Genomic DNA, 9,586 nt, shown 5'->3' with positions numbered 1-9,586 from the left:
CAGAACATCAAGATAGGTGTAGGAAAAAACGTTTAATACATAGCAGTAAAGACTAGCTTGGTCCAGTCAGAAAGGCGCGAACTGAGGGAGCCTCTTGGATGAGAGGCGAAACGTCTTCACGGATATATACCAAGTCCAGTTGCACTTGGTTCACCTCCTTTGGGTCGCTGTGACGACCTGGATGAATGAGAACATTCACAGACATCTTGCACTGTTTATAACAAATACGCTGTAATAACAGTCAACACTGGAATGAATGAATGAATGGATGGATGGATGGATGGATGGATGGATGGATGGATAAATGAATGAATGGACGGATGAATGGGCGGATGGATGGGCAGGTGAATGACTGGGTGGATAAATGGATGGATGAATTAATGAATGATGGATGCATGGATGGATGGATGCATGCATGAATGGATGGATGGATGGATGGATGGATGAATGGATGAATGGACGGATGAATGGGGGGATGGATGGATGAATGACTGAATGGATAAATGAATTAATGAATGATGGATGGATGACTGAATGAATGGATTGATGGATGAACGTATGGATGGATGAATGAATGGGTGGATGATGAATGAATGAACGATGAATTTGGAACATGTGAACAAGCAGCATATAACATACAGATAATCCATGGCCAATAATGTGAAGAACAAATGCACACATCAAACTCAGTGAACACATCTCCGTGTGCATCAGATTGTTTGTTGCATGTTGGAAAAGCAGTAGCAGGAAGTACACACTTGCTTCTTATACCCCTTCTCACCTACTCTTAAGTTAATTCAGCTACTGTACATTACACACTCAGTTCTCACTGCACTGTGTAGTTCACATTCAATGTTGTGCTGCACAATACAAACTCACCTACTGTGAAGAATACGAGAGAAAAACAACAAAAACACAGGAGAGAAAGAAAAGAAAAAGAAGAACACGTCCTAATGTCATGCAGCAAGAAGAAACAGATCTCAGTGCTACGTACAACCCAGAGATCCACTCAGTGTCATTGCAAGAATGAAAACAATATAATAAGAAATGTTTGGAGATAAGTAAAACTTAGACAGTGAACACAACTCTTCGTCGTGCCTGTATCTCTTGATAACCGGTCCTTTGTACTTCTTCTTGGACTGTGTAGTGTTTGTACTGTGTTTGAGCTCCATGCTCACACTGTTCCACAGTTTTAGCCCACAGATGGAGATGCCCATGCTCTTCACAGTTGTACCAACACATCATCTCTTGAAGTTTAATTTCCCTCTCAAATTATATTCCCCTTCTCTATCTGAGAATATTGTTGTATAGTACTGGGTAGTAGATTGTTTCTTGCTTTGAACATTATTTGTACTGTGTTAAATTCTACTAAATCCCTGAAGCTCAAGGCACTTGATTTTAAAGATAGCTTGTTGGTGTGTTCATGATGTCCTACATTATTAACTGTCCTTATGGCTCTTTTGTGTAGTATACATAATGGTTGTAGGTTTCCCAGTATACTACCCTACTGGTTGGTTGTTAGGAATGAACTCAGAATTTCAAGAAATTAAGTCGGAATTCCGAGAAATAAAGTCAGAATTCTGAGAAATTATATCGGAATTCCGAGAAATTAAGTCGAAATTGCGAGAAAATAAGTCGGAATTCCGAGAAATTAAGTCGGAATTCTGAGAAATTGTATCGGAATTCCGAGAAATTAAGTCGGAATTGCGAGAAATCAAGTCGGAATTCTGAGAAATAAAGTCAGAATTCTGAGAAATAAAGTCAGAATTCTGAGAAATTGTATCGGAATTCCGAGAAATTAAGTCGGAATTGCGAGAAATCAAGTCGGAATTCTGAGAAATAAAGTCAAAATTCCGAGAAATAAAGTCAGAATTCCGAGAAATAAAGTCGGAATTGGGGGAAATAAAGTCACAACAAGCAAACTTTTTTTTTTATTAATGTGGCGGAAACGGACTTCCATACTGTAATGAATGAAAGATGTTATTATTTTGAAGGTCCTGTCACGTGTTTAACTTGACCTACTCACGGGTGTACGTGCAGTGCGTGTGACGTATACAGGAAGTTAGACGCGCATGTTATGAAGGTTGTATGTTGGATGAAACGCTAGTAAAAGCTACACAGTTAAGAACCTACGAAGTCGGCTCATTCTTGAATTATTCTTATGTCAGTAAGACAAGGCGTCTACGGACATTACACATACGTGTCCCAGTATCCTACCCTAGTGTGTCTCTTTGTCTCCCTCTGCTCTGGTGCCCCTTGCTGGTTTTGTGTGTGTGTGTGTGTGTGTGTGTGTGTGTTGGCCTGTCACGCCCTCACCAAGATTCCGCACACCTGCCTTCCATCAGCTCATCACCTATCCTGTATTTCAAGCCTGGTTTTTCAGCCATTCTTCGTCGGAGAAAGGGGCTGTGAAACAGAAACACAGAAACAGCATACTAGCTCCAGCACATTCAAGATTTGAGATTTACATTCATAAATTCATATTTACGTATAATTTCTTGTCATTTCTCAGTACTCGCATACGTTGAAACGAATTTGTCCTTTGCATTTAAACCTTCCTATAGGAGGCTATCCATGCCACGTCATCACAGAGATGCGTGCGCAACTAGGGGGCAGAAAGCAGCTACAGCGCAGAGATTTTAACCAAGATAGAGCTCAGATACAGCAGAGATGACGCGCACAACACTATTATCTTCTCTGCCGTGATACCAGTGTTGTATTTTCTACTGTTACTCTACTGTTACTGTGAAATCCTCTGAGCCATCAGGCCTTTTCCAGTTCGTTATGTCTCCTCGCTTTCCTTTTCCCCACGAGACTGTCCTAAGACCTGTGTTAATTACCAGCCTAGGCTTTCCTGGCTAGCTGCCTACCCAGACCGTCTATCGCGTACCCCTCAGGAACTCCAAGAAACGGATTCAAATGGGAGCGTTAGGTCCTCCTCTGGGTTCTTAATATTTTCCACCATGTTTCAACTGTCCACAATTGTCGCAACAGGTGTTCCTACCTTATGTCAGGGAATTAGGGTTTGGACTTGTTTTGAATTAACCGACCAGGTGATCTGCCACAGTTTCAACCTGATTAAGAATTCGTCCTGCCAACCCCCTTCCCTTTCCGAATTTCTCTATGTTCGTTCTCGTCAAAAGTGTGTTCTAATCCCTTGAGTCTCTGTAGCCATCCATCCATTATCCAAGCCGCTTATCCTGCTCTCAGGGTCGCGGGGATGATGGAGCCTGTCCTAGCAGTCATTGGGTGGCAGGTGGGGAGACACCCTGGAGAGGCTGCAAGCCCAGGCCAACCGGAGCCCCCGGAGGAAACCCACTCAGACACGGGGAGAACATGCAAACTCCACACAGAGGACAACCTGAGATGACCCCCAAGGTTGGACTACCCTGGGGCTCAAACCCAGAACCCTCTTGCTGTGAGGCCACCGTGCTAACCACTGCGCCGCCGTGCCGCCCTGAGTCTCTATATCTCCCACCTATATGGTTATCCACCTAATCGCTGCTATACATGTCACCGCAACTGCAATGGCCAAAGGCAATTAAAAATATAATTTCCCCATTTAGTTTTTGTTGTTTGAGTTTCACCTCCTTTCCTTCTACCGTTCACATACCTGCTCCTGTAACCACTCATGCAACTGTTCCTCTAACCATCCAGGCACATAACAGTAGATGGGCTTTCCTCTACAACTTGGACACTTTAATCCTACTAGTGGGGCCACACACTCTTCGTATTTAACGGTGTCCACAGTATGTCGTCCGTGTAGAACAGACATTTACTGGGATGTCCTTCTTTTAGTATCATCAGTTTCTTCTCTGCCTGTTTCCCGTGAGTTTTCCAGATTGTATAACGTCCCACAATCAATCCTTGCAAGGTTTTACTACCTCACCAACTATGTCTCTTTTTTTGTCTATATTTTCTCCTTCTTCGGGACTTTTTTGCTAATGCTTCCCAGATTAGTCTAAATTCAACCCATATGCTCGTGACCGAAATAACCCCTATCTTGAAATCTCCCCTCTCATGTATTGTTATTCCAGTATCGTGACTCCAAGTGAGGGCTGACACCCTTTCCCTGTCCCAACTTAGTGTATCAAATAGCCAAGTATCACAGTACAATTCTGAGAGTTAATTTAACTTCCTGAGTGTTAATTTAACTTCCTGAGTGTTAATTTAACTTCCTGAGTGTTAATTTAACTATGGGAGTGTTAATTTAACTCTGGGAGTGTTAATTTAATTCTGAGAGTGTTAATTTAACTCTGGGAGTGTTAATTTAATTCTGAGAGTGTTAATTTAACTCTGGGAGTGTTAATTTAATTCTGGGAGTGTTAATTTAACTCTGGGGGTGTTAATTTAATTCTGGGAGTGTTAATTTAACTTTCTGCGAGTTAATTTAACTTTCTGAGTGTTAATTTAATTCTGGGAGTGTTAATTAAACTATGGGAGTGTTAATTTAACTTCCTGAGTGTTAATTTAACTCTGGGAGTGTTAATTTAACTCTGGGAGTGTTAATTTAATTCTGGGAGTGTTAATTTAACTTCCTGCGAGTTAATTTAACTTCCTGAGTGTTAATTTAACTTCCTGAGTGTTAATTTAACTCTGAGAGTTTTAATTTAACTCTGGGAGTGTTAAATTAACTCTGGGAGTGTTAATTTAACTATGGGAGTGTTAATTTAACTTGGGGAGTGTTAATTTAACTCTGGGAGTGTTAATTTAACTATGGGAGTGTTAATTTAACTTGGGGAGTGTTAATTTAACTCTGGGAGTGTTAATTTGACTCTGGGAGTGTTAATTTAACTCTGGGAATGTTAATTTAACTCTGGGAGTGTTAATTTAACTCTGGGAGTGTTAATTTAACTCTGGGAATGTTAATTTAACTTCCTGAGTGTTAATTTAACTCTGGGAATGTTAATTTAACTCTGGGAGTGTTAATTTAACTCTGAGAGTGTTAATTTAACTATGGGAGTGTTAATTTAATTCTGGGAGTGTTAATTTAACTCTGGGAGTGTTAATTTAACTCTGAGAGTGTTAATTTAACTCGGGGAGTGTTAATTTAACTCTGGGAGTGTTAATTTAACTCTGAGAGTGTTAATTTAACTTGGGGAGTGTTGATTTAACTCGGAGAGTGTTAATTTAACTCTGGGAGTGTTAATTTAACTATGGGAGTGTTAATTTAACTCTGGGAGTGTTAATGTAACTCTGGGAGTGTTAATTTAACTATGGGAGTGTTAATTTAACTCTGAGAGTGTTAATTTAACTCTGGGAGTGTGAGAGGATCCATTAACACTCAGGTTTTTACTGTGAGCCAGCTGGTCCAACACATACGACCCACTTTTTAGTCATACAATTGCACATTCGCCCCACACGCACACGGCTCTGAGAACTCCTCAGGTTTCTGGCCCGTGTCACTAGTACTCCTAATGACTTCACTGATGACCAGTTCTCCAGCACCCACCCCATGCCCTCCTCGACACAAGTGGGTCTCTATCTGATACACTTCCTCGACACAAATAGAGTGGTATCTCTGCAGTTTATTCTTCTTTTTCTTTACATACACACATTTATCCACAAACAAAACACAAAACAATCCCTTTCCCACACAGACTCAGGAAAGCAGCCCTATTTGCCCTCTATTTTTATTCCTGTCTCTGACTACACTGCTCCAAGGCCAAATGTGTCATTATTGTACACTGGGCTCTTGCCCGGTCACCTTTATCTTTTTATTTGCCCTCACAAGAATTTGGCCTGTCTCCCATACACACACACACCAAATCCATCTTCCTTCTGCTTATTATCAACTATCTGCCCGTTCAGGCCTCTTTCTCACTCACAGAAAGAGCAGCATCCACAGGCCTTTTATTCTTTATGCCACCTGCCCTTCAATCCCGGTCAGGGAGTTACGCCTTCTGACTCAGAGAGAGCCTGCTCGAACCCCGGTCAGGGCTCCACACTCCCCGACTCAGAGAGAGAGCCTGCTCGAATCCCGGTCAGGGCTCAACACTCCCCGACTCAGAGAGAGAGCCTGCTCGAGTCCCGGTCAGGGCTCCACACTCCCCGACTCAGAGAGAGAGCCTGCTCGAACCCCGGTCAGGGCTCCACACTCCCCGACTCAGAGAGAGCCTGCTCGAGTCCCGGTCAGGGCTCCACACTCCCCGACTCAGAGAGAGAGCCTGCTCGAACCCCGGTCAGGGCTCCACACTCCCTGACTCAGAGAGAGAGCCTGCTCAAACCCCGGTCAGGGCTCCACACTCCCCGACTCAGAGAGAGAGCCTGCTCGAGTCCCGGTCAGGGCTCCACACTCCCCGACTCAGAGAGAGAGCCTGCTCGAACCCCGGTCAGGGACCCACACTCCCCGACTCAGAGAGAGAGCCTGCTCGAGTCCCGGTCAGGGCTCTACACTCCCCGACTCAGAGAGAGAGCCTGCTCGAGTCCCGGTCAGGGCTCTACACTCCCCGACTCAGAGAGAGAGCCTGCTCAAGTCCCAGTCAGGGCTCCACACTCCCCGACTCAGAGAGAGAGCCTGCTCGAGTCCCGGTCAGGGCTCCACACTCCCCGACTCAGAGAGAGAGCCTGCTCCAATCCCCCGGTCAGGGCTCCACACTCCCCGACTCAGAGAGAGAGCCTGCTCGAGTCCCGGTCAGGGCTCCACACTCCCCGACTCAGAGAGAGAGCCTGCTCGAACCCCGGTCAGGGCTCCACACTCCCCGACTCAGAGAGAGAGCCTGCTCGAGTCCCGGTCAGGGCTCCACACTCCCCGACTCAGAGAGAGAGCCTGCTCGAGTCCCAGTCAGGGCTCCACACTCCCCGACTCAGAGAGAGAGCCTGCTCGAGTCCCGGTCAGGGCTCCACACTCCCGGACTCAGAGAGAGAGCCTGCTCGAGTCCCGGTCAGGGCTCCACACTCCCCGACTCAGAGAGAGAGCCTGCTCGAGTCCCAGTCAGGGCTCCACACTCCCCGACTCAGAGAGAGAGCCTGCTCGAGTCCCGGTCAGGGCTCCACACTCCCGGACTCAGAGAGAGAGCCTGCTCGAGTCCCGGTCAGGGCTCCCCCAACACAGAGAGAGAGCCTGCTCGAACCCCGGTCAGGGCTCCACACTCCCCGACTCAGAGAGAGAGCCTGCTCGAGTCCCGGTCAGGGCTCCACACTCCCCGACTCAGAGAGAGAGCCTGCTCGAGTCCCGGTCAGGGCTCCCCCAACACAGAGAGAACGTGTTTACAGGGACTGCACTGGCTAAGAGCAGATATCTGCAGTTTTCCCCACACACAAGAAAACACAAGACCACGCAGAATAACACAGCCAACCTACGTCTTCACACTAATCTTCCTGCCAGAATGGCCTCAAGGCCAAATGTATCAGTTCCCCAGCAAACACGGCACAGAGAATCAACCATCCAGTTATTTTCGCCTTCAGCACCTGCTCAGTCATCTATCTCTACACCCCCTCCCCATGAGCTTGCCCCGGCCTTGATTTGTATTCCCCTCATGCACACACTCTCACACCAGACTCTAAGGAATTCTACCCGTTTTTTGAACAGATTTGGGTTCTCTTAGAGGAGAGGCAAAGTAATGCTTTAATCCGGGCAGCCACACACTGTTTCTCAGAGACAACCAGTAATGCAGATTTTGTCAATAGGTTCTGCTTTACCTCTTACATTTAAATGTTTAAATGTGTTTCTCCATGAGCTCTGAGCCCTGTCCCCCCTGCTGGGACTAAATAAGTCCGTCGGAACTTCTGGTCTGCATGGGCTAGCAGTTAGCTTAGCCTGCCCCACTTCCACGTCCTGTCAGACCGCCCTCGGCGTTTCCTCCTCGGGCACAGCTCCAGGCAGAGGCCCACCGGACGAAGCAGCGCCAGCTCTCCCATCCGGACACACCTCCCTGCACTCCTCACGACGACACCAAAAACACCACGGTCAGCGCCAGGTGAGGCCGCCGCCAGACCGCCCTCAGTGTCATGGGAACTGCCGGTCTGCAGGGGCTAGCAATTAGCTTAGCCCACCCCACTCCCCCAGCCGACCAGCGCCAGCTCTCCCAGCCGTCAAACGAAGACACAACTTAGACACAGACATGGACCAAGACGCTGCGTGGACGCTGCTGGGTGAGGCCGCCGCGAATGTGAATATGTGAATTCACACCGCCATCTTCCCACACCAGAAGCGATGCTTTTATATATATATATATATACACACTGTTAAAAGAAACACTCAACGGTAGGGAAAGTGTTCAACAAATAAGGAGCAAAATAATCCAGTGAGTCAAGCGTCTATGAGCGAGTACAAGGCCGTTTCATGCCATAAGCATCATCAGCTGCAGCAATCCCCGATAATTCCCCCAGTGGAGGTGTAACGTCCAGTTGCACTTGGTTCAGTTCCTTTGGCTAACTATGACCTGGATGAGTGAGAACATTCACAGACATGGTGGAGGACAGTGGGTCTCTAACGCGGGCAAAAAGGGGATCATAGACAGGTGGAGGGGACCACCATCATCTGTACAGGCGCCCTGGCAGGACACAGAGAAGAACATACACGAACAGGGAATAGGTCACTAAAAGGGGGCGCCACCGAGGGAAGGCGGGTGCAAATAAGGAAAAGACCGCTGAAAAGATACAGGTGGAAAAGCCCTGACAGAGATGAAACAATGGCGGCACAAAATCCAAAAGGTGCTAGCTATTAGCATTGTGGGCGTACCTCCAGAAAGTGGGTGCAGCTTAATACTGTGTAAAAAACAGTGATTCGGGACAGGTCCTTCGGTTGGTCTGCAGACCAGCTGGGCTTTATTACTTGCTGTGATAAAGTCTCCTCTACTGTCCCTGTGACTTTGTATTGCACAATATCACAAATGACAAATTTGCCTCAAGGGGCTTTGCATGCAAAACTAATCCTTGAGTGGGCCTCGATGGACAGGGGTTAGACACTGCTGAGTGGGCCTTGACGGGCAGCAGGAAGGGGGGGGGCTGATCCTTGAGTGGGCCTTGATGGACAGGGACCAGATGCTGCCGAGTGGGCCTTGACAGACAGCAGTAGAAAAAAAAGAAAGAAGAGAAAGAATCCTGGATTCAAGAAGAGTCCAGCTATGCAAAGAGAGCATAGACAAGGCCTTGAGCGTAGGGAAAACTCAGTACCAAGAGGATGCATAGTGTTAAAACTCAGCACACAAAGGAGGTGCTGGTTTCATATATATATATATATATATATATATATATATATATATATATATATATATATATATATAAAAAGAAGAACTGATCCTTCAGCAGATACTGCTGAAGGATCAGTTCTTCTTTATATGTATATATATATATATATTTCTTCTTTTTATATATATATATATATATATATATATAAAGAAGAACTGATCCTTCAGCAGATACTGCTGAGTGGGCCTTGACGGACAGCAGTAGAAAAAAAAGGTACATGTATTATATACATACATATAAAAATAATAAGAATAAGAATACAGATGAGGACAGAATAGAGAAGGAGGATATTATAGGATATTATTATAGGACATTATATACAGAGAGGGAGGAACTAATCGGTAATAGTAGTAAAGAACAGAGTTGGACGACAAAGGGCACTTCATCCTGGAAC

This window comes from Lampris incognitus, chromosome 5 (assembly GCF_029633865.1).
Source record: "Lampris incognitus isolate fLamInc1 chromosome 5, fLamInc1.hap2, whole genome shotgun sequence".
NCBI classification, from domain to species: Eukaryota; Metazoa; Chordata; class Actinopteri; order Lampriformes; family Lampridae; genus Lampris; species Lampris incognitus.
Note: the sequence above shows the minus strand (reverse complement) of the source record.